Genomic DNA, 25968 nt, shown 5'->3' on the forward strand with positions numbered 1-25968 from the left:
GCTCCTTCTCTCTCGCAGTTTACATGACAAGAGCATGTGAGGAGGACATGCAACAGGCGGCATCTTGAAGCCTGGTGAGTGCACTGTTTGCAGATTTTTGCTTTCATGACTTCTGCTTCCGTTTAACACTACATTTAAACAAAACAGTGCAGAAAATCAAATGGAAACAGTAGTTTTTATTGTCAGTTACACACAATTAGCCAAATTGTTTGCATTTAAGCCTGTTTCTTCGGTCTTTTATATAGTTATGTGTTATTTTATATTGTGCATTATTGTGAAAGTATGAAAAAAGCCATGTGAAAACAGGATGGCTTGATCATTGTTTTGAAAGACTACTTAAATCTGCTGGATGGTATACAGTTGTGCTTGAAAGTTTACATACCCTCCTACTTTAGGTATATTAACTCTATTAATTTAATTAACACAAAACTGAAAAAGTAATAATACATTAAAATGTATTAAATGATATAATTTATAATTTATAAAAAATAAAATATTGATTTTGACTTTTTTTTTTTATTCACAGTCATATTAAATTACGTTGCTTATGAGAGGTTAACAAACACCAGGTGCAGAAATGTTAATGAACGTTTCCTGAAAATTACCCCTGATTTCAGTGACTAATGTTTTCCCAATTTCAAGTCAATGGTCACAAGTCACACTCAATTCAGAATAAACTTGTTACGTTCTCATTAAAGGCGCATCTAGTGCCCCTCTCACCTCGCATTTCTGAAGGTTAAGAATTTCACCCTGTCCATTTTGTCCTTAGGCCTAAACTCCCAGGCAACCATTTAAAAATCTTTTCCAAATCTTTTAATGTTCACTAGCAGTTATTCTTTAATCTTTTAACATTTATTTCACCATCCCCAAAAAGTGATAAAAGCTGCATAGTATTTTTTTTCTTAAATGATCCAAAGTCATTCAATACAGCACTAATTTGAAGAGACATTCATGTGTTCATTATTATGAAGCTATAGCTAACGTAAACAGATTGTTATGCGCCCTTTAACAGCCCATAATCCACAAGCATCACTGGTTAACAATCAAGCGTATCTTTTCATAATGAAACCTGTGCAGCAGCTGCAGTCTGTAGCTCTTATACTGACTCCTCAAAAAATAGAGAGACTCTTGCTAAGACTTGAGTCTTAGATCAAGTCCAAGTTTTGATGTCTCAGTTAATTTCAGAGTCTCAAAGTGAATATGACATCTCTGAGAAAAAAGGTGTTAGAGTTTCAAGTGAATCAAACCACAGGCATCCATCCATCCATTTTTCGTCACGCTTATCCCAAGCATAGCTGTGAGGGGTCCTGGTGCCTATCTCCAGCTGTCTACGGGCGAGACGGGTCCACTCTGGACAGGTCGCCAGTCCATTGCAGGGCAGCATAGAAACAAACAGGACAAACAACCATTCACACACATACTCACACCTAAGGAGAATTTAGAGAAGCCAATTAACCTAACAGTCAGTTTTTTTGGACTGTGGGAGGAAGCCGGAGTACCCGGAGAGAACCCACTCATGCACAGGGAGAACATGCAAACTCCATGCAGAAAGAACCTGGCTTGGGAATAAATGTTTTGCAGTGCATGCCGGTGGCGGTGCAGTGGGTAGCACTGCGCCATCACAGGCATACACTGCAAAAGTCTTTTTTCTATAAAACAGTGCATTTTTTCATGAACTGAGGAAGTAAGTGAGACACTTAGTCAATGGAACAAGACAATTTGCATTTAATATAAGAAAAAAAACAATTGCATTGTCTTATTTCAAGTGCATATAATCTAAGTTACTGATTTTAAGAGTTAAAAACTAATTCCATTGGCTAATCATATTATTTACGTACTGAACTAAAGGGTTAATACATTTAAGAATTTCTATGCATTTCTAGATCGTTTTTGCTGTGTAAAACATATGAACGCTTTAGTTATAGAGAAAGCATTTTAAGGCTTTAACATCACCGAAAAATGCATAAAAGAGAAAATTATTAATGGCTGTTTTTCAGGTACACTTTCCTGTTACTGTTGTGTTTTTTATTATATATTTTCATTATATATTTTATTATATATATTATATTTAGATGAATTATTCTAAATTCAATACTGTTTCTGTTTTTTCATCAGGAAATCAGTGCTGGCTGATGTTGTTAAGACTGCCTTATTTTAGTTTATTCACTTTGTAAAGGAAAATTCTGAGGAAATACATCTTATTGTCCTTTCTTTTTTTCACTACATCACTAAAGATTTAATTTGTAATAAATGAAGACCTGACTAGTACTAATATAGAGATCTAGTCCAAGGTTTACCAATGTGGTGCCTGCAGGGATCAGGGTGAACTCAATAACCCTATGAGGCACCCACAAGCCTCTTCTTAAAATAGAACAACTCACCAGTGAGCTACATCTAAATTTTTTGTTTATCCTGTTACTCTTCTTTTGCATTTATTAAGATTTCAAAATTACAATATTTTAAACAAAGACTCAACATGTTTTTTTGTACGAAGTTTTCAATTCAGATTCAGTTTCTCCTTGTCTTCTATAAAGTAATAAAGTGATGCAACTCTTTCTGCCACTTTAGGTTTGTTCAAAGCACTTCGGTGTAATGAAAAATCAATTTCTGCAACTTTTCAAAAGATGCAATTAAGGTAAGCCAAAAATAAATGGTAAATGTCCTATACTTATATAGCGATTTTCCAAGTCAGAAGACTTGACGAAAGTGCTTTACACTACATTCAGTCATTCATGCACACACTCACACGCTGATGGTGGCAAACTACAATGTAGCCACAGCTGCCCTGGGGCTCACTGACAGAAGTGAGGCTGCCGTACAGTGGCGCCACCGGGCCATCTGACCACCATCAGTAGGATATGGAGGCGAACTTTTTTGCCCAAGAACACGACACTGAAAGCCAGAGTTTGAACTGACAACCCTCCGATTGCAGGGCAAACTCCTGCTTGCAACTCCACTGTTGTGTCGTAATCTAAATATGTATTGAACACATCACCATTTTTCATATTATCTGTATTTCCAAAGGTGTTATTGACATGAAATATTCCCCATGACAACCTAAGTTTCCACAAATAGAAAGAAATCAAAATAAATAATTTGAGAAAATAAATAACATAACATAATGTTTTGCAAGATTTTGTACATTTCTAATAACTTCTAAACTTCTGAATGTTCCGGTTACTGGAAATAATGACCATGGCCACGTGCCCCTTACAAGATTTCTGACCGAGGACATAGTAACAGAATAGTTGAAGAAGAACAAGGCTGGAATTAGTAGGTGTAGCTGTTTTATAGAGAGCAATAAGCACTGCACCCATGGCCTGTATGCATGCTCACCATGCAAGATTCCATTTCCAAAGAAAAAGCATGTTGATATTTGTTTACATTTTGGCAAACATGTACATTTCTGTAAGGATTAAGTCTTTACACAGGAGAGAAAAACACTTTGCAGCCAAAACACACACCATGTTAGGAGGATGAAATGATCAGCCCAAAAAACATACTGACAGTAAGGTTCGGAGGTGAGAACACAATGGTGTGGTATTCTACAGATGGTGGTACTGGTACTGGTAGTACTGGCAGACTTCATATAATTGAGTGGATTGGTAGACATCAAGGCCAGACAATGAACACTGTTAATGAAACTCAGAACTGGCTTAGAGAAAGAACATAAAGCTGCAAGAATGGTCCAGCCAGTCATGACTTAAAAATTAAAAAGTTATGGAAAGAACAATCACAGCGTAAAAAGAAGAATGGTCCAAAATCAAAGCTGAGCAATGCATGCTTCCAGTTTCTCCATGCAGGAGTCTTGAAACCGTTTAACAACAAAGGCTTTTATGCAATCAATTAAATACCATTAAGTCCTTTCAATACCATACCCCCCCCCCCCTTCTTCTTTATGCCATTATTACACATAACTGTTACACATGCCATAATTGTGATGTATATTTCAAAATGCTTACCTAACAAGCTACCTTAGTACACGATAATTTGTTTTCAACTGAGAAATAAAAGTAGGTTGGTGGGACAAAAAACTAATATGTGGAAAGTAAATTGTACTAAATTAGGGTACGGTCTGACAAAGAGGCAGAATGACCCAGTCAGTACGTACAGATTTCTGACCAGCCAGTGAAAAACACAACTCAGGCAACCTTGATTTTCTTACTTTCAACATGATTTCAAACATGCAACAATTACACCATAAAGGGTCAATGAAGCTTAATTTAATGCCAGCTATAACAGCCAGAGGATTAAAGTAGATAAACCTGAAAGAGGACAAATAAGCTAATGTTTCTTAGACTTAGACATCTTTTATTGTCAGTTTGTATACACGGATTGTATATAAAACAAATTTTGCATTGAACAGTGAATGAGCAGCAGCTCAGCAGTAAAATGAACATCTCCATTCCAAAAAATGCAACAGTGATCAAATGTAAACATGTGTAGGAGAAAAAACATGGTACAAAAATGCATTGATATGGAAGTTAAGAGCAAGTTAAGACAAATGTGGTTAAACTGGGGAAAACAGATAACGTTTTGACATTTAATATGTGTGCATCCAAAGCAAATTTCATTTTGAACACCTTTCGTGACATTTCCATTTATTAAAGTGCAGCAGTGATCAAATGTAAACAGTGTGGGAGAAAAAACATGGTACAAAAAAAGACACACTGATATGGAAGTTCAGAGCATTAAATATATATGTTGCAATTATGCAGTGTTTTGGTTTGTTGTTATCAGTGTGATGTAGAGTCTGTGACATAATATAGAGTTTTCTCAACATTCAGCTGTCTGATGTCAGTGGGGTAGAAGCTGTTTTGGAATCTGCTGGATCTGCATCGAATGCTGTGAAGACTCTTTCCAGACAGCAGCAATGAAACCCGTCCACGGTAGGGGTATGAGGGGTCATTTATAATGTTACGGACTCTGGACACGCAGCTCTAAGATGAAATGTCTTTCATTCTTCTCACCTTCTTCCAGTCTGCAGCCTCCACACCACACAATTAGACAGCTGGTCAGAACCTCTCTATGTTGTTTCTGGAGAAGGTGGTGAGGATAGGTGGGGGCAGATGGCTTCTCCTCATCCTCTGCAGGAAGTACATGTGCTTTTGGGCCCTTTTGTCCAGTGATTCCAGGTGATGTCTGTGATGTGCATCCCCCAGGAATTTGGTGCTACTGACCACCTCTCTGGAGTGTAATTAAGCCATATTTTCCTGAAGTCAACAATGATCTCCGTTTTCTCCACATTCAGGATCAGAATGTTTTCTCTGCACCAGCCCACCATCTGCTCCACCTCCTCTCTGTAGTCCTGGTAGTTATCGACTCTGATGAGGCCCATTGAGGTGTCATCTGCAAACTTCACGATGGGATTGGTGGTAAACCTGGGGACGTAGTCATGAGCCATCAAGGTGAACAGCAGGGGGCTCAGGACGCAGCCCTGAGGGGAGCCTGTGCTCAGGGTGATGACATCAGAGGTCATCTATCCGACTCAGACTGACTGAGGTTTGTTTGTGAGGACGTCTAACAGCCAATTGCATAGTGGTGTATTGAAGCACAGCTGTTTTAGTTTTCCTATCAGATGCTGTGGGATGATGGTGTTGAAAGCTGAACTGAGGTTCAGGAACAGCATCCACATGAGGGTGATCTTCACCACCAGGAGTGCTAGGCTCAGGTGAAGAGCAGAGGAGATGGCATCCTCAGTTGAGCGGGTTCGTCCGTAGGCGAATTGGAATGGGTCGTATGTTGAGGGGAGAATGGAGACGATGTGTTCTTTAACAAACCCTTCAAACCACATGATGACATCTGAGTCAGTGCGACAGGCCAGAGTCATTGATAATGCTATTTCTGTAAACATTTAAAGCAGTCCTTTTTATTAATGATAAATGGTTATGTTATTGCCTCATCAAATTAGTACCTCCGACGTGCACTGGAGTGCTATGCAGCCAAGTGTGAGGATCAGCACCTCCAAATCCGGAGCAATGGTTCTTCACTGGAGAAAGGTGGACTCCTCTCTTCAGGTCGGTGGAGAGTCCTTGTCTCAATTGGAGGAGTTCAAGTATCTCGGGGTCTCGTTCATGAGTGAGGGACGGACGGAGCGTTCGCTGTAAAGGACTGTCCTAGTGAAGAGGTTGCCTCCCTCGGGAGGTGTTCCAGATATGGAGGAGGAGGAGGCCTCCTGGAATGCCCAGGACATGCTGGAGGAACTATGTCTCTGAGCTGGCCTGGTGTGCCCCGGAAGAAATGTGTGTGTGGATCGTGAAGTCTGGGCATCTTTGCTTACATTGCTGCCTCCGCAACCTGGCCCCGGATAAGCGGAAGAAAATGGATGGATGGTTTTGTTATGGTTCTCCCCTTTTGAACATCATGTTATTTCTTTTTGAGTTTTCAGTAATGTATGTCATTTTGTTTTGTTGGTCATTGGTTTATTTTCCATTTTATGTTATATTTAAGCTGTGTTGCATTTTTTGTTCCTCTCTGTTGCCTCATTGTGCCAGTCTTGTTTACCCTAGTTCCCTTCTAGGTACTTCTATCCACACCTACTCCATATCAGCTGATTAGTCTATTCTTCCTTCTGTCCCCTATATAGATATACTCCTCCTCTTCAGTTACTGTTTGCGGGTTTCTTGTTACTTGGCTCCTCATGTGTGTCTCCTGGTTTTTGGTTTTCTGCATTCTGTTCTCGGGTTTTGTTTCTGTTTGCCATTAAATCAGCAAAAACTCATCTCTGCCTCCTCATCTCTATATTTGGGTCCTCAACCAACCTCCACCCTACATTGACAGGTTTGGAGGTATTTAGATCTGAAACAGGCTGGCATGAGCTCATTGTTTATTCCTTGCTTTGTTCTGACAGCATGTCCAAGCACTCCTTTACACCACATGTTACATGTCTGTAGTCTTGAACATGTATCTACAGATAACATACATGCACTCCTCCCCCACTAAAACCTACATCTTTATCAAAATAAAGCATGTAACAGATTATATTGCTAATGCAAATCCATTGTTTACAAAACTATGCCTTATATTCGCATACGTCCTCCACCCCTCCTCTTTTGCTGCCCCCATCTCTGTGTGGACCTACTAATTGTGCATTTGCAGCCCTCAAGTCCTTCATCCAACTATTATCTCCTCTGATCTCTTTCTAAGTCCCTGCTGCTCCTGACCAGAGGATGGCTTTATATTGTTGCTCAGGAGGAGTTAAGACGCTCTCAGCTGTACTGAAACGCTCCCAGCAGATGTTTCACCACTCGAGCGCTCTTGATTGCCTTGGCTAGTATCCTCTAAGGGGTGGAGGAAGGGAGAAAGATAAGGATAGACAGAGGGGAGCAGAAATGGAAGAAGGTTTTAAGCATTAGAAGGCCAACAGCTGGTTGCGTCTCCCTCCCTGGGTGCATTAACCTCTTTTGTGCACTTGCAGTAGAGCCAGCGCAAGGAGCCTCTCAGCATCTGGAGCTTAAGTAGGGTGAAAATATCACAGCAGCCACAGAGAGAAGACAGCAAATCCTGGGAAGAGCCCTTAAGATTAGACAGCAGGTCATGCCACCATGAATGTAACAGACATACTTTAGAAAGCTGATAAATGTCTTGGGGATGAGGCGCTCTTCTTTAAACCAGGACAGTTAAACAGTGCTGGATATTCTTTCCTTTTCATCTAATGTTTTTATATGTTTTACATGTTTTTTTTGTTTTTGTATTTTTTCTGGATTTAAGCAGATTCTACCAGATTTTCTTACAAAGTACCCGCTGTGTTTTGTTTCATTTATCTTCCAACTCTGACCAGTTTCCCTGTTCCTGCTGTAGAAAAGCATTCCCACAGCATGATGCTACCACCATCTTGTTGCGTAAGGGTGCTTTATTTTTGTCGTATACTTTTTGTCTTGGTAATCAGAATTAAAATAGGAATTTCCCATGAGAATCACACTTACCGGTATATAAGTCTTTGGTGTCTTCTGAGGTTGAATGCTTCCTGATGATACTTTCCAAGAGCTACTTTTTGGCTTTGAAATTGGATTACTCCCTGACTTAATCTTGACTATTTCAATTCAGTGAAATGCATTTATTTTTCATACAGATTTCACCGATTACAGATCTTTTACAGATTCGATATTTTCCCCTCGTAATTATCAAAGAATGTGGTCAATCTTGTTTTATAACAAATTAGTTTAAAAGTTTTAGGGGGACCCAGCAAATGTATCATACACTCCTCCTGGATGAGTATCAAGCTGAGTTGACAGTTGCTTGCATTGCTTCATTGACTTTGCAGCAATCCCTCTTACTCAGCATACAGGTACCAATACAAGGAAAATTCTCTTTTAACAGGAAAAAAAAACTAGACTTAGGCTTAGTGTGATGGCCATCTGCCATGACAGAGTTTAGGTTAACACCATAAAAGAAGCACTAATATGTCTAGGATTGGTTTCAATTATAGTGAGAAGTAAAAAGGTAATGGCAGTAGAAGCTGTTATAATAGTTTCATCTAACAGAGAAGAACCACAAAGCAGAACTTTAGAAAGTAATAGCTGCTTCTCACATTGTGCTTCTCTTGTGACATTTGTAATTGGTGTCAAACTTACTGTGTGTCAAGTTTTATTTGTGTTCATTTTGATGATTAAGCTTATTGGAGTACCTAATACATTTTTGTCATAAATCCCCCAATAAACACAGCAAAAACTATTTGAATGGGAAAACCTCTGCCTCCTGAAAATAAGTCTGTTTACTGAGCAGTGTGACTCCTTTTGCATCTTTTATTGCAATAATGCAGCGTGTTGTGGAGGCAAACAGCCTGCAACTCTGCTGAGGTGTTAGTGAACACAGATCACAGAGAAGAACGAACAGCATATTTCTTGTTTACCTACTGAGTCATAGTTTATTTGTTTCTTTTTTGCCTAACTCAATATGACACATACATGCCTGCTGTGAAAAGAAAACCAAAAAAAGAAGACAGAAATCAATTGAGGCATTTATTGCAAACTGTCTGAGACAGACGTGAAGGTACACAGACTCCACACAGAAACACACACAAGTCAGTCACCATTCAGCAGCCACCACTTTGATGATCCAGAGTGCACCTTTTCTTGAGTAAACAGGACGATTGTCTGCGCTTCTCTCAACCCTTCAGCAGCTGCTTCTCCTTAAGCCACTGCCATCCACGCAGTCATTACCATCATCATCATCTTTATAATCGTCCTGCTTAAACACAAGGTAACAAAGGTGGACACACAATGAGCCTCGGTGGCTTTGAGGACATATCAAGGCTTAGTGAGAGAAAAGACACAGGTTTTGCTGACTTTATATGAATAGGTAGGCCTTTGCCTTGCTCAGGGCTTGGCCCCTTTCTTCATCTTTGCTCAGTATTGGGTGTTGTGTGCTGAGGGGAAAGGTGTGCGGGTGTGGGTGGGTGCGAGTTTGACAATAGCAGCAGGTGCTCCCGAGTTTGCCTTCATTCAGTTTGTTAGCTCAGAGACAACACACAATGCTCTAAGGAGATGGGTTTCTCTATGACACTTGCACACTCATCTGTTATGTGTCATCAGGGTGTCTTCCTATTTAAATGAATGCGTATCATGTTGCTCATGTCTGGAAGGGATGGAGCTTTTGTAGCTTTGCTGCTGATGACAAGCGTTCACTCGCTGTAGTGAAACAAACTGAGCACAAAATTAAACTGAATTAGAACTACAAAGGAAAAAGGGCTACTTTAAAGAGTAAAACAAGTTAGTTATATATTGTTTGCAAACATATTTTTAAAATAAATTTCTTTTTAAAATATAAATGCTTTTGGTGTACCACCCCTCTTTGACTTGTGAAATCAAGTCTACCAATAGGTTCTCCTTTGCATTAAAACCTCTTAATATCCAACGCCCAATATTGGTACGCTATTACGTCGCCTCCTTTATTTCCATATCAAATATCACACTCATATCAAAGTGAAACAGAGCATATTATCCCTTTTTAGAATCGAATAATCCTTAGGAAACTAACCATCAATTCAAATGTAAAACAAATAATTAATAATTTGTCATCAACTCAGAATTCATAATTTTCAGATCCGACCTTGTTTTCTGTTGTGTTCATTTTTTTGCAAAAAAAAAAAAGGTAAAAACATAAGGATGAAAACATAATCCATCTCCGTAATGACACTTGTCTGCCATTTTGGACCATCTATGGCAGGCATCCCAAAAGTCGGTCCTCGAGGGCCGATGTCCTGCAGGTTTTAGAGGTTTCCCTGCTTCAGCACAGCTGATTATGATGATTGAAGTCAAGCAACAGCCTGTTAATCGGCTTTCAATTAAAATCAGCTGTGTTGGAGCAGGGAAACCTCTAAAACCTGCAGGACAGCGGCCCTCGAGGACCGACTTTGGGGATGACTGATCTAGGGGAAGGTATTTACCTACTGTACCTATTTACTCCATACATGCAATTTACTCCATGTGTCCGGCAGTTTTGTTTAGCAGGTTGTCCACCAATATTGTGTCGCACTTTGTTTGACATATATTTTGATTGACCTTTTATAAGGTGAGCTTTGCGATAGTATATTGTAAGTTTAAGAATTGGTTGAAAATAAAGGATTTATTTACCTGTGTAAGGAGTGAGCGGAGAGAGCAGAACCTAGCGATTACTCGCGGAGTGGACTTTTTACGCATCAAAATTGGAAATATTGTGAAAAAAAAGTGCTTAGATAAAAAATGTATTAAATTAAACATAGATATGTGTTTTTTATGGTCAAATTAGTCACAAAATTTAAATAATACAGTTTTCAACATATACAAACAAAAAGGGTCATAGTCCCTCAAAGCTTAGGGATCTGAAATTTGCACAGTTCCACAACATGAAGCCATGAAGAACTTCTGTAATAAGTGAGAGAGGTCAACTATGAATGATACAAAAAATATAACAATTTTTATTCAAGGAGAAAAAAAAAAGTTGTTTTTTTGTGTGACATTTTTAAAGTAACACAGCTCTGGTTGTGTATAACCTGCAGAGTATCTACACATATTTACAGAAACTAGAAGATCTTAGCTTTCAAATGAGATATATCACAAGCATGTGGGATTTGTAATATTGTTTACTGGCCTATAGCATTTTTGGTATGCAATGCGTTTGTGCACAAGCTATAAAAAGTTGGATGTAAAGTGGTTAAACTTATACTTTAACTGGTGTATTTTTAACATATTTATATTACATGATTTAATTGATCTCTTCATGTTCAGGGTCATTGTCCTGCTACAAGCTCAACCCCCCTGCTCTAAGCGTGAGGTCTTTTTACAACCTGGAACATGTTTTCTTTTATTACTGTGTGTTAAGCTCAATCTATCTTCACACTTATTTCATTGAGATTCTCCTTCTGGTGAAGGAAAGTATCATGGTGCCAGCTAATGTACCGGTATATCCTTTACTGTAAGGATTGTGTTCTAGGTTATGTGAAGTGACAGTGTCCATTCTAACATCTTAATGTTTTTCATGTTCAACAATTAAGTTCAACTCACTAGAACAACTTTCTTCACATGTTTGCAGTGTCTCATTAATCATAGCTTGTGTTAAAAAAAAAAACCCAAAAAACAAAAACAAACTCTTGGTGCTTTCTTTCTAAAATGGTTTCCTGCTCGCCACTCTTTCATAAGGCTAGAATTGTGGAGTGCAATACTAGCATCAACATTTTTCCCTTTTGCGCTTTTCTGAATAATGCATTCTCCTTTCCCAGCCTTGTGAGTTTTATATTGTTCAGATTTGTTTGTCAGATGTTCAAGGCTTGACAAATTGTTTTAATACTGCTACTGCTTTAAACATCTACAGATCTTTATCCCTCACCTATCCTCTGTGTTTTGTGGTCTTGTTGACTCATGTTATTTTATGAACCTCTGAGGCCTTCACAGAGCAGCTGTATTTAGACTGAGATTAAATTACACACAGTTGGTCTGTATTTACTAACTGTGACTTTTTAGGACTAATATAGATAGACAGATATGTACAGCTATGATTTTGTTTTTTATTTAAACTGTGCATAATCTGTCTTTTTTCTTTCTTTTTTTATGTCTTGCTTGGTTTTACTTTTTTTCATTCTTTCTTAAAAAGCAAGAAATATATTAATAATATTTTTCTGGCAGCTAGTAAGATATAAAATCTGAAACTGTAGAAGCACACTGCGAAAAATGTAAATCTAATTAAGTCATTTTTTCTTAAAATAAGTGATTTTTTCTTGAATTGAGGGGGTAAGTGAGACATTTTGCCAATGAAACGAGACAATTTACACATAAAATAAGAAAAAAGAACTGCATTGTCTTATTTCAAGTGCATATTATCTAATCAACTTATTCTAAGAGTAAAAAATACCCATTCCATTGGCAAACAATCTTATTTTCCTGCTTTAAATTAAGAGTAAATTCACTTAATTTAAAACATTTTCACTTATTTCTAGATCCATTTTGCAGTGCAGGCACTTCCAGGGCCAATTCTTACACAGCAGCACAGCTAGAAATTAATTAAAAAGAGTCAAGGGTGAGAGAGGGGAAGGGACACGAGAGAGGGATAGATGGTTGGATGGGGTGGCAAGGAAAATACCTACAGGGCATTAAATAGATCTTGCACAGTAGCATTGCCATAACTGTGTGTGTGTGAATGCATGTCATCCTCTCCTCACACACAGATGAGACAAACAGCACGATCCTGACACAAATCCTTGGTAAGGGTCCTTTTCCTGCCCTCCCTTGCTCGCCCTTTTCTCTTTGCCATCAGTAAATCCGGGTTTCGCTACAACTTAAGCACTTAGCTGTAATCCCCATGAAGAGGCGATAGCCCTGCACAAGTCACTTTTCGACCATTAAAGGCATACAATAGGGGCATGTTAGGGACTCACTTAAATGGATTGAGCACAAAGCCGGTGCTTGATAAGTTTTTAGCTGGTAAGAATCCACCGTTTACACCCCTCCTTTTGTGCCTTCTCCTACATGTACTTGTCTCAACAGTCTAAGCCGATTTTATCCCATTTTTTCCTGCATTTGTTTAATTCCTGCATAAACGGAAAGGCTTTAGAAAATGGACCATTTCTTTCTTTCTCCTTCTCCGTTTTTGTCTGAACAAATGTCACAGAGAAAGATACACAATGGGAGGGATATCTCTGTCCACTTCCTACAAGCTAAACACAGGGGAGGGTACCCTCTTCTTGATTTTTCCAAAGCTGTCCCTACAAATAAAGCCACTGTTTCTAATCAGCTAACATGGAGCATCAGTTGTGCTGATTGGGGAGTTTTGGATATGTTGTTCTGCTTCAGATGAAGGGGAAGTGGACTCCAGATTTGAGAGAAAACACTAATTCCCACGATCCTCTGGGAGCACGAAGGAACTGGTTTCTATATTGTTTATCGAAGCAAGAACACGAGGAGCCAAGAAAAGAGACCAGGGACAAAGCAGCATTGTCAGTCATTGCTTTTATTTAGAAGACAATCCACTCTTGTACAGAATATTGAAAATCAATTATGGATGTAGACCATGAAAAACAGGGATAAGTTTTATAAATGTTGGGGATTTTGAAAATCTAAGGACATAATACTACTTTGCAGAGATGATAACATGCAAGAAGTTGTCTATTTATGAACATCCCTCCCTCAAATTATTTAAAAATGGCAATCTTTGAGAATCAGAGCAACTCAGAGTTGCAGTCTTTTGCTCGCATTTGCTTTAAGACTCTATTAAACTCTATGAAAGGCTTTAAAGAAGGTGCTTTTAGTCAGACGGATGGATAAAGCTTGACTAAGAGTAGCTGCGAGAAAGCAGAAAGCAAGAGGGACGCTGCTAAGTCGTTGAGAGCTTATCTAATCCAGAGGTTTGAGTGCCTGCTACTGCCACCAAGTCTTAAAGCAGATCTCTGTAGGAGGTGGAAAGATGCTCCTCAGAGCTCAGGGCCCTAATGGTTTGGAAGAGCCTTAACCCCCATTTAAAGACCAGACAAAGGCAGGACCACAGGGATGGATAAGAGCATTAAATCTGACAGCAATGCTAAAAAAACAGAGATGTACATGTAGATCATGTACAATGTATGAAGTGACACAGAGCATGTCAGTCAGAAGTTGTACAATGTATGACTGTTTAAAACAGACAGCAGCTTTTTATGAAGCTACTTCTTATTATGCAAGTGGATTTTATCTACTCAGTTTAAATAATCCTCAACATTTGGTCCTGCTATGTAATATGTGCTTTCATGATTTAGGTGTTGATGTTACTCTGTTTCCTGGGAAAGTAATAAGGCAGAATAATTAAAATTAGAGATGTACCAATCCAGTTTTTGGTGATCCAATACCATGCCGATACTTTGGCTGAGCGTTTCGGCCGATACCGATATGATTTAACTGTTGAATGAATGACTCATATATATTGCCATCTGAGTGAAGGCCTTAGCCTTGACATAAACATTGTTAAAAAAGATAACAAACTAACATAGATATAAATGTACATATATGATTTATTAACAAGGTAAGCAGCAAAAATAAAGAAAAATCAATCACAAGTAATGTGCTCTGGATCACTAAATATCAGAGCTGATGCCAATCTACGGATTGGATCAATGCATCTGTAATTAAAATGGGAAATTGAAAAATGGATAGTAACCAGTTGTTGAAATAAAGGGAAATGTGAAGTTTATTCAGACCTAATTGAATGCATCGATTTTTCTCTGGGTCATGACCTGGGATTCCCTCATCACAAGGAAGATAAATGTATTCCTTCTCTCTACTGTATGTTCTCAGGACTGAATGTAAACAAAAGCCACTTTCACACTGAAACCCAGGGTGTTCGAAAACCGGGTTGGCCCCGCTAACAATCGGCTTTTTGGCTCTTTTCCCATTTGACCAAAAGTCTGACCCCCTGCTGGAAAGCTGCATGGCCACTGTCCCCCACCAAGGCGTGTCTGATGACAGCATTACGCTGGGTGAGCGCTGATGATGTCTACAGTGCGATGGAAATCAGGGAAGTAAATAATGGAGAGCAACATGGACGGGAGCAAGAGAGTAGACAGTATTCTGCATTATTTCGCTTTTTTATCCGTCCAAATCCCTCTCACCAGTGCAGTGTCATGTTTATCGACTGTAAACAGAGTTGTTTCGGCTTGTTTGATCTGAAGCGACTGCCGCGATGTGTTGACATCCGTACATTGCGTTTACTTGTGTCACAGAATTTAGCGGCTCAACCTGGCTCTGTTGTTCCCACAACATGCCGGTCAAAGCTGAGGCAATTTTAAACCGGGTCGCTTGCAGAGTCGTTTGACTCAGGTAGACATACATCAGCAAGCTGTTCCCACTTCCACTAAAAGCTGATTTTTCCTGTTTTTTTAGGGGTAAAAGAGAGGACTGCCCAAACGGAATTGTGCTGACGACTGACCATTTAATCTGTAGGAAATCATAATTTTTCAGCATCTGAAAAAGGAACATGAAGATCTTTTTAATCATGGCTTCTCTTTTTCTTTGCTTAGATATTGTTTTATTTTGAAATGTCATATTTTATGCTTTTATTTGATGTGTCATGTTGTTTGATGTGTCAGGTGTGTTTTATAATATAAATTCATTATGGGTTTTTATGGAGAACCCTTTAAATGGCAATTGTATGTAATACTAGGAAGGAATTAACTCTTTCTGAGTAAAACCCAGCAGTGTTTCTAATAGCAGTGAAATAAAATTAAGTTTTGGTGAAGTGTAGATTCTTTCTGGCATTTTAGGGGTTAAGCCTGCCATCTCTCTCTTCCTGACTTTGCTGGCTGGGCTGAAAGGCTACTAAGTAGCAGCTGTCCACCTGGCGAAGGAGAACACTTCCAATGACACACAAAACAGCTCACTCAACACCCACAAACACTAACAGAGACATACACATTTATTGCCTCTTGAGGAGTGGCTCCTCACTAACTGCCTCACACAAACCTTAGGTGCACAAACACACTGATGTTTGTGGAGGAGAAGCCCAGATGGTCAGGGAGGACAGCAGCGCCCAGTGTCAGTGCGAGAGACAAGCAGAGAGAGGGAGAAAGTGAGATAGTTGGAAACAGATAGATTGAGGACAAAAGCCAGAAGCAAGTGGAGGAACTGAAACAGGAAGAAAACGTCACAGTAGTTTGGTCTGGCAGAGCTTTCTGCTACCAAACCCAAAAACCTGCTAACACACACCTCAGTCAAAACGACTTGAAGAGTAGTAATATGTTAATTAAAAGGTCCATTAGTCTTTATAGCTTACTAAAACAGACTGAACAAGTCTGAGTTAAAAGCGGCTGCTGCATTCTCCACTTTGCCTTTTCCATGCAGAATGCTTGGTTTAGATCCCTGTTACTCTAAAGAACCACTTAAAGTCCACCCAATGAAGGGGCAAACGGTCGGATTTTTCATTTGTTTGGAAATTGTCCAAATTAAATTCACAATCAGCTGATTGGGACAAATGGGCAACATGACATATAGGTGAGGGTTTCTGAATTTGAAATTATTTTTGTCTTTTGCAGGTAAAGTAATTATTCCTGATAAGAACATCAAAGAGCTTCCAGAACATCACTTTAAGTACCAACACTCAACAAAAGACGATAATTCAGATGAAGTCCTGAAGTTCAAAGTGTCATAATGGGCTTTAAAGATCTGACCCACATGCAGAGAATCACTCAGAGACCAAGGGTAAAAATTTAACAGGTTTATTGTGGGTTAGCAAACACTGATGAAGATTGAAACTCTGTGGGGGAACAATGCTGGAACTCAGCGGACTGGTGAACCGGAACCGGAAACTCTGAAGGGGAGATCATAGTCATCAGTTCAGGGACAGTGGGAAAATAGACTGAAGCTTGAATAGTGCTGGAGAGGCACTCACTTCTGTTGGGCTCTTGGTTAATCCTTGGATCCAGTTTGTGGGGGTTTAATCCAGAGAAGAGGGAACTCGTTGGAGAGTGGACAGGCAGACATATGTTGGACCCAGAGGAGTAAATGAGTGGACTGTCACTTAGTTTTCCAGGAGTGGACTTGAACGGATCATGTGGAGGTTGTCCCCTTGCTCAGTGAGACTCAGTAATTCCTTCCAGGGGTAGAAGGTCCAGACTTATCCAGTAACACAGAAAGTCTTCCCAATACTGGCAAACACTCTGGCGAATTGGTGGTGACAGCCCGCAGCTCAAGTTCTCCTCTGGTAATGACCCAACGAGACGCAGGTGTGCAGGGAGGCCCAACGAGGACAGGGCACCGCCTGGTGGTGGTGAGAGGAAAACACAAAAAACAACCCACACCAACGGGAATCCTAACACAAAGCTTCTACAGTAACTGTTCAGTATTGATTAAAGCAGGTGACTGTCTTAAACATCCAAGGAAACGATAGAGGTTGTAGATGTATGTGCTGCACAGTAAATATAATTTTTTTTGGGAGGTGAAAAATCCTTCTCAAGCTTCATAGATATTGTGGCTAAAAGAAAGTCATACTGTAATACCCCAAATCTCTTTTCATACATAGTTGAGTACATACTGTGTTTTTTATACTACCTGTTTGCACTGAATTTGGTTCATACATAAACAACATTTTCTTTAGATAGAGATTAATGTTCAAGGTGTTAAATCTTAAGATCAAGTTATAGTAAGCTGTTTTGAAAAAAAATAGATTAAGCATAATTTTACTGCAGCCGTGTTTTATATGGCAGGTAGTACAAAGTACAGATGAAACAAAGGCGGACTTCTGAGTTGTTTTGGGGATGTGAAACCCTTTATCCAGATGGCAATATTTTTTTCCAGCTTTAATTCATTTATTTCATGTCACAGTTGTGCTTTGATCGCTCCTCTCTAATAATTAATGTGGTTTTGCTGCTGTTGCTCTTGAAGTCATTGTTCCAGTCTCTGCTGCACCGACATGAGCTGGCTTTGACTTCTACACCTGATGGGAAAAGCAGAGCTCTCCCCACTCCCCTCCCTTCTTCTGTCGGTCTAATTATCCATCTCTCCACCACTTTTCCCCTCTTTTTCCATAAGCTTTGAATTGTCTCAGAGGGCTCTCCCTCTCTCTCTCTCTCTGTTGCTGTCACACATGTTTGCACTTAAACATTCACACACACATTTTGGACTCACTGCTGTCTCTGCAGAGTGGAAGGGGTACAGTGGTTGGCATGTGTCACTCATTCATTATTGATCACATCCAGCTGCCGTCATCCACAACAGATCACTCTAAGAAACATCATTGTCTTTCCGTTCGCCAAACACCCTCCCCCCTGGTATCCTGATATGCTTATGGGGACTTTGCATTAACTTCTTTTCGTTTTAAAGTAATTTCTTTGACCAAATACAGACTCTAACCCTAACTCTAAACCTAATCTAGACTCAGTTCACACCTTAGTTCTAAACCTAACCTGCAACCGAAAGAAAAGCTTCCCTCATGGGGACCGACTGATTGGTCCCCTGAAGTATCCATGTCCCCACAAAGTAGCATATTCCTGGGAAATTAGCCTTATACTGTCCTCACAAGGTAGTCAATACTTGGCCACCTAAACACACACTTGTGTGAGTATAAATACTCTATTTCAGAATGCAAAGCTTTTCTCGGCCCAAATACCTGTATATGGTGGCTAGCATTTGAAACCCGGTGCAAAATGTGGATGATGGATACAAACTGAAAAGAGGGCAACTATTTCCACCTTTAGAGTAAAAAGCACTTTAGTAACAATTTCACAAAATCAGATTCTTATGCTAATTGATAAGAGTTACAAAAACTAATAATTCAATATTTTTTCCTTTTTTTATGCTCATGCTGGTGAAGATTCTCAGTCATCTAGGTCAGAGTAATTCCAAAAAATTCAAAAATCACTGGAATTTGTTTCTAAGTTTGAAGATGTTTCACTTCCCATTCAGGAAGCTTTTATAACTCAAAATGACTGAAGTTAGCATTGAGTTTGAAGCTTTATATAGTAGCCCAAAAACTCGTTTTGGTTTAAAAAACATGCAAATTAAACCAGAGGAACTGGTCCGCCCCTTAGGAATGGGGAGTCGTTTGGGTTCTTTGTTAGCCTGCTATACCCGGTACTGGTCTATGCCTCTGAAAGTGGGGTCGTTAGGGGCAAATGTTTTTTCTATGCATGTTCAGATCAGATTTGTAATGCATCATGTATTGTACTTTAAAGAGAAAAATACAATTCTTTATTACCAAATGTTCTAATAACTTCTTCCTCCGCTGTCTTACTAAAGTTCGACATCCAAGTCAGGATTGGTTCTGTGTGGGCCTGGAGGTTACAGAAGAAACCTGAAAAAAAAAAAGTTAAATTAAACTCCCTGGTGAGATTTAAACAGTAGTACAGTTATGCAGTATAAATGGACTTCAAACATCGAACAAGTCAACAATAAAAAATATCCAATCAAAGGAACCTAAAGGATACAGAGATATATTAATATAAAATCATAATTCTTTACAAAAGCAACCTTTTTTTTTTTATTCATAGAGAGGAACTGAGCTTTAAAATCAAGTCACAGTTAAACATGTATAATTTTAATGCATTGTTAGAATCTCTCCAGTAACTTTCCAAGCAACCGTTGACCTAAATCTTTATGATTTAATTCACATGCATTTACGATAACGATTGACGTTAAAGCAGGGGTGCTGAAGTCCAGTCCTCAAGAGGTACTAGCCTGAAACTTTTTGATGCACCCCATTTTTAACACACCTGAATCAAACGAGTGGCTCGTTACGTTGCCTCTGCTGGGCTAAATGAGGGGAGTCTTTCGATTCAGGTGTGCTAGAGAAGAGATGCATCTAAAAGTTACAGGATGGTAGCTCTTGAGGACTGGACTTGAGCACCCCTTTGTTAAACACACAAGTGTGCATAACATGAGGTAACATTTCACAACAAATGTTAAAGAAAACGTATAACCTTACCCTACAATGTTACAGGTTTATTTACACTAGGGAAGTCCCGGTAAAATAGCGGGTGTGATAGTGTGTCTTGACCCAGTAAATTCCGTTTTACCCAGCAAAATTTGTTCCGCCTTTATTCACTTATAACCCTGACTCAGTAGGTTTCCAGTAAATTACTGGGTAAGGTTGAATGTGTGGAAGGGAATTTAAAGCCTCCATTTACATACTGCTGTTTGTTTGCAGTCTTAAGCTGTTTATTTGTCTAACTTTTCTGACAATGTAATGCAAAAACTGGGTAAGAAGTGAGGGGAAAATATTTATTATGGCTCTGAAAAAGATAAAATAAGAGATAAGAGACTAATTGTATAAATGTGTCTTAATATATTTTATACATCCAGTGAAGCAGCTTTCTACATAGTTCAGCGAGGATTAAGTGTAAAATAATCATAACAAAGAACTAGTTCAAATTTCAGGGATTGTTAATCCATCCCTGTCGTTTGCTGACAGAACGGATTTGACCCAACTTAGTTTAACTTTCTTGACTCCATAGTTATTTTTATATATAAGAAAGTTTAATATCATTTCCAAAATCTTAACACCGTATTGGTGAATGCCTTTTGTCACTTAGTTGTGTTTAGTACAAAACGTGTACAATGAATATAGATGCACTTGTGTGTGAGGGAAACGAAGGGAGGAGGGAGGAATCATCCCTGAAACATATCCTCTCAACCATGTCTGTTCTCACACCCAGCCCCCCCTCCCCACTGCTTCTCTCTGAATCTCTTTCTCTCATTTTTTTTTTCCAAATGCAAGTCACCGTGAAAAATGTGCTGGTCCAATATTTGCACAGAAGTGGTGCTGGGACAGGCAGATAAACTATCAGTATTTGAATTTGGCTTCCCATGCTCCAAATAGCCATCCTCTGCCTGTTTAGCTTATTGATTGGCTTGGCAAGAATCTAGGTCCCCTCAGCGGTGACCAAGGTCATACAACACATGGACTTTGTGCCATACATCCACCCCTCCAACGCCACCACTACTACAACCCATTCAACACCCGACATAATCTCTTTCTCCCCCTTAATTTGCTCACAAACACACATGAAGTGAAAACATATATGAGCCGATTAATGTGAATCCATTCAATCCATCAGGCTCACGCTGACTTAAAGAGAAAATGGTGAAAAAAGAATCACATTGGAGCTAAACACGTTGCTTAGAGGTTCTGACTGTCTATTGTTCAACATTAAGAATCTATTGAAAGTATCTTTATTTTCACTTTCAATACTGAGTGGTTTTAACTAAATGTGCCTGCACTACAGGTTGGGGGCATGTGTGTGTGTGTTTGCGTGTGTGTCTGTGTGTGTAATGACTCAGGGTATGGACCAGAGGCAACGTCCTCTACTCCTCTGTGGGAATCAATGAGATTGAATTCTGAAGGTTTTCTCAGGGGCATCAGACCAACTTGTCAATACTGCTCAGTGTCACAAGTGCATTTTGTACACACAGGCACACACACGCAAACATGCTTTCAGTTCCCTCTCCCAAGCTGCATGTCTCCCCTTGCCTGCTTCTTCGATACATATACCTGCTCTTTACGTTCTTAGTAAAACTTCCGAAGTTTCTCATTTTAACATCTTTTAACTGCATCCCCCCTTTTTCTAGAAAGTCCTTCCCTAATTTTCCAAGAAAATCTATACTTAAAGGAAAGCAGAAAAAGTGTTGCAACCAAAATAGATTGGATGTCAAGGCATTCGTAATACAAGAAATCGTAATACAATTTGAAAACTTTTCAACCACAGCATGGTGACCTTTCCACCTGCTTCCTGCAGTTTTTTAAAGATCAAGATTCGTGTTCCTAAATCAAGAGGCCAGTTTCAGGTTTACCAAATCTGAACTCAGGGAAACTCTGAGTTTTCCAAATCACAGGGAAAGTTTATCCAATCTCTGTTTCTGTTACCGTAGTAACATTCTCCCCAGAGCTAACCGGGTCAGGAGCAGGTTTTCTTCAGTAAACTCAGTGTCCTCTGTCTCATCTCTCCTTTAAGCAAATCGTGCTTTTTTTTAGTTCCTGATTTAGTCAGGAGAATTCTGTTAGCATTACACAGACTTCTTTAACAGGTATTTAACAGAACCTTATATCGGTGAGAGCTCATTGATGAGTGTGATAAGAGCATTATAGAAATCAACTATACATTCAAACAGCCACTTAGTATTAACTGAGCAAAGGAAGACAGAATCAAAATGAGGAGGAACCCCATGAAAAGATACACAGGCCATACATGTTTGAATGTTTTTATAATTCATCTCCACCTGCGGACAGGTGATTGCACCTAGAATAAATTGAGTTACTACCATCCAATACACTTGTTTCCCTCCATAATGTTATCTTGGCAGGCTGTTTAGATATTTATTAATTTGTCTGTATATGTATTTCTGATGTCTGAAAAACATTTTCATTTTCCTTGTCAAAATGAACATTTTAAACAAAATTACATTATTCAGATCTAATATAAACATTTTGGATGTCTAGAAATGAATTTCAGATCTCCATATTACTGATTATAATTTGTATTGTTTTGACTTGAAAGAAGCATATTTTAAATATAAAAAAAATCCATGCTTTTTGTTTTGCCACTACTGCCTTTAATTTGAGAGACGGCTAACAGCAAATGGCTTGTGAGAGAGAGTGAAGGCATCGCAAAGGTCAATGGGCTGGGATTTGACTTGCCAATTGAGGAATAATGCCTCCATATGTGGGTTACATGCTCTTATACCTGCACCACCACAACATCATAGGTACTTATTCCAAATACTTATTCTAGTTTATTCAACTATTGTCACCCATTCCAGGTAGGCAATAAAAAGTTCTACCGGATCACTTTGTATTAGTCTTTTTCCTGCTTCACAAAGGTAGGCAGCAGCTTTACAAAGTCATGATGGAAGTTATTTTACATCCAAATAGTATGCAGTTCTTCATATATAAACAAACACTTTCAAACAGATCAGCCAATACTGCACAGCCAGGTATTGGGGCCAAAAATGGCATTGGCACAACAATTTCAAAAAGTATGTTTTTTTGTGCCATAAAACTGCATTCACTGGGATCAAGGATATACTTATCTTATAACCATCTTAGAGCTGCTGTTTTAGGGTTGAATGGTGATAAGGACAGCAGAATTTTCCTGTAAGATCATAGTACATGCTTTAGTCATAGTCATAAATTCAGAAATATCAGTAATGCACAGCAAGACACACTTCCCCATAGCAAGTCATCCTGCCCTCCAATGCCACAGTACCACCTGCTTCGAGCATCACTGTATCAACTACTTGTGTCAGTGAATCAAACTGATAAGGCTCTGACCCACTGAGCTCTGATAAGGCTCTGACCCACTGAGCTCCAACATGTCCCCCTCAACCTGTGGTGATAAGAGGAGGAAAAATCCTCCACTTCAAAAGATCTATACGTGACAATGCTACCAGCATCACTCTGCTTTCTTTCCATGCTTAGATACTGTTTATCATATAAAGCCAGCTGTCACTCTCACTCTTCCTTACCAAACCCCCCACGTCGTATCCACTGGTCATGCCCACCCTTAGCCCTGCTCCTTAGGGTCTCTTGGCACTGACGACTTTGCTGACATTTTATCAAAATTGGCCCTGGAGAAGGGATATTGTTTTCTACTAGGGTGAGTTACACTTCACACTGTTCCATAGGTTCCTGGCTGCTGCACTCACCAGTGGGATGCTGCTCTCAATTCTCCAAACCTACTTTATGGCTTCAAGCCTCCAGCACTCTTTTGTGGTCTCAATCTAGAGCCCAACTGCCAGACAAGGCTCTCTTATGTCACTTTGTGGCTGCCAGCTCCCCAAGCTCTTAGACTTAGACAACTTTTTTTGTCACTTTGTATACACAAAGTGTACACTAAGCTAAATTTGGTTTAGTACAGCTTTGCAGATAGTAATGAACATTTCCATTCCATGAAGTGCAGCAGTGATCAAATATAAACAGTATGGGAGAAAAAAAAAACGGAAAACAAAAATGCATTGATATGGAAGTTCAGAGCATTAATATAGATATAGTGCAAATATGCAGTATTTTTTGGTTTGGAGGTTATCAGTATGTTGCAGAGTCTGTGACATGATTTAGATTTTGTTTTTGTTTTTTTAACCAGTCCGCAGTCTGATGGCAGTGGGGGAAAAAAACTGTTGCAGAATCTGTTGGACCTGCATCAAACTCTGGGCCTCCTCTGGAGGACCTCAGAGATGCCAGCATGAGTTTCTGTTTTTTCATTTTGTTTTTTTCTTGCCCTCCCTCTGCCTCCTTGTCTTGTTTAAATTGTTTTGAATTTTGAATCCATTTTGAATCAGATCAGGACATAAGCATGTGGTTAGTTATTCTGCTAAGTGCAGCTACTTTTTTCAATGAACTTTCCATTGATGTTGTATTAAAGTTCTGATCTTTTGGTTTTTGGGCCTTGTTTTCAAGTCTACTGTTATTACACCCTATATTACTCTGCTTTCTGTATGTGTAAAATATATAAATAAATAAGAAAACATACAGTTGCTGGTATCCTGCTGCGAATTTGCTTCTTCAAAACTATAAACCATGACAGTTGGATTGTGACGAGAACTGACCATTATAACCATTTGTGCCTTCCTTGTTCACTATTTGCACTTTATTATACAGTAAGGTAAGTAAGGTAAGGTCACTTGAATGTGTATATATAAAAAAAACTGTTTAGGGTGTCTGAGCTGCATTAGTACACAGAAACATTAAAATACCAATGGACATTGAATTAGTGCTCTGCAATTGGCCAGCCCTGATGTAGAAAATGTAAGCTCTAAAATAAATACAGCTGCAAATAGATGGAATAAATAACAGCGATAAATAAAACAGGGATTTTGCTTTCCGACTTTAACACAGAATAAAAAACATGGGTATCTGTAGAGCCAGCAGCTCCAACCAACTCAAGTGAAAGACTCCCCTGGCCATCTGTGGGTAAACTTTCTCTTTAGATCCAGCTAAATCAGTTTGTTCCCCTGTTTTTGTCATTACCTGCTGCTTCTAACCTGTGGTCCCGCAAGAGTCACACAGTGCAACCTGTGGCCTGTGGTTGAAGAACAGGACAAGCTGTGTGATTTATGGCTGCTTCTGTGATGTCCGGCCTGTCTAGCTTTGACAGATATGGGTGATATTCCCAGAGTCCTTGCTTGGAAACCCACTGAGCTCCAGGGGGATTCGGCTCATTTTCCCATCCCACCCTCCCACACCCCACCTCCATTTCTAATTTAAAAAAGCCCTCAAAAACCTGCTGGCTGGAGGCTAGAGGTCACTCTCAAAACAACAGAAAAACACACAGATAATATACACACATAATTACTAAGTGTTGGTGTTGAATATGCCTCTCGGGACTCTGAGTGTCATTCTCTGGAAGGAGCTGCGGCCCCTGGGCCACAGCTGCGAGTGTCTGAGTCCGATCTGGTATCCTGCCATGCGAGGGGAGCCTGGAGCCTGAGGCTTGGCTGGAGGCAACTATCGGGCCTCGAAGGACACGAGAAATGAAAAGAGGAGAACCTCTCTGTACTTTCTTGTTTAAAGCCAACAGATTTGGTGTGAAAAGTAAGATCGTGTTTCATGGTAGGATAAGAAAGTGGTTCTTTCGCATCTTCATTGACACATTTTTTGCTGCCTTATCTAAGAATCAAATAAGTCTTACGTCCTTTACATCCTCCAAACCCACAGGTAGTGCAAGAGCACACACTTAGGGTTATCCCCCATTGCTAAACATCTGTCTGAGAAGTGGCACTGTGGTGCAGGCATGCTTCATCATTGTCATTTCCCCATCACCTGCCTTACTTCTTGTCCTTTTGCCTTCTCTTCATCTATCAGCATTTTCAGACACAGGGCTCTGACAAGGGCACATCGGTTCCCTAACCATACATCACCTTTATGGGAGGGGACGGTGAAGAGGAACGCAGTGGTGTCCCAAACTCCTTCATTAGTCTGGACAAAGCCAAGTTCACGCATGTCCATCGCCCATTTTCTTTTATGTATGAGAAGTATGCTATGTCTAATTGACCTGATGTCTTGTATTTAGAGTAGAAAAACAAAAACGCTCTAGTAAGCTTTTGA

General features: G+C 39.5%; 1 long non-coding RNA gene across 1 annotated transcript in view; it reads left to right on the forward strand.

The window, feature by feature from the left end:
- Positions 1-11: 11 nt before the first annotated feature.
- LOC119785075 overlaps positions 12-25968 on the forward strand; it is an 80014-nt gene continuing 54057 nt past the window's right edge. Inside the window, exons 1-2 of the long non-coding RNA XR_005281005.1 lie at positions 12-74; positions 2569-2635. This is a non-coding gene — a long non-coding RNA (uncharacterized LOC119785075). The remainder of the gene's footprint in view (positions 75-2568; positions 2636-25968) is intronic.

Source organism: Cyprinodon tularosa, unplaced genomic scaffold (genome assembly GCF_016077235.1).
Source record: "Cyprinodon tularosa strain WSP-4 unplaced genomic scaffold, ASM1607723v1 ctg24, whole genome shotgun sequence".
In the NCBI taxonomy this organism is placed as follows: domain Eukaryota; kingdom Metazoa; phylum Chordata; class Actinopteri; order Cyprinodontiformes; family Cyprinodontidae; genus Cyprinodon; species Cyprinodon tularosa.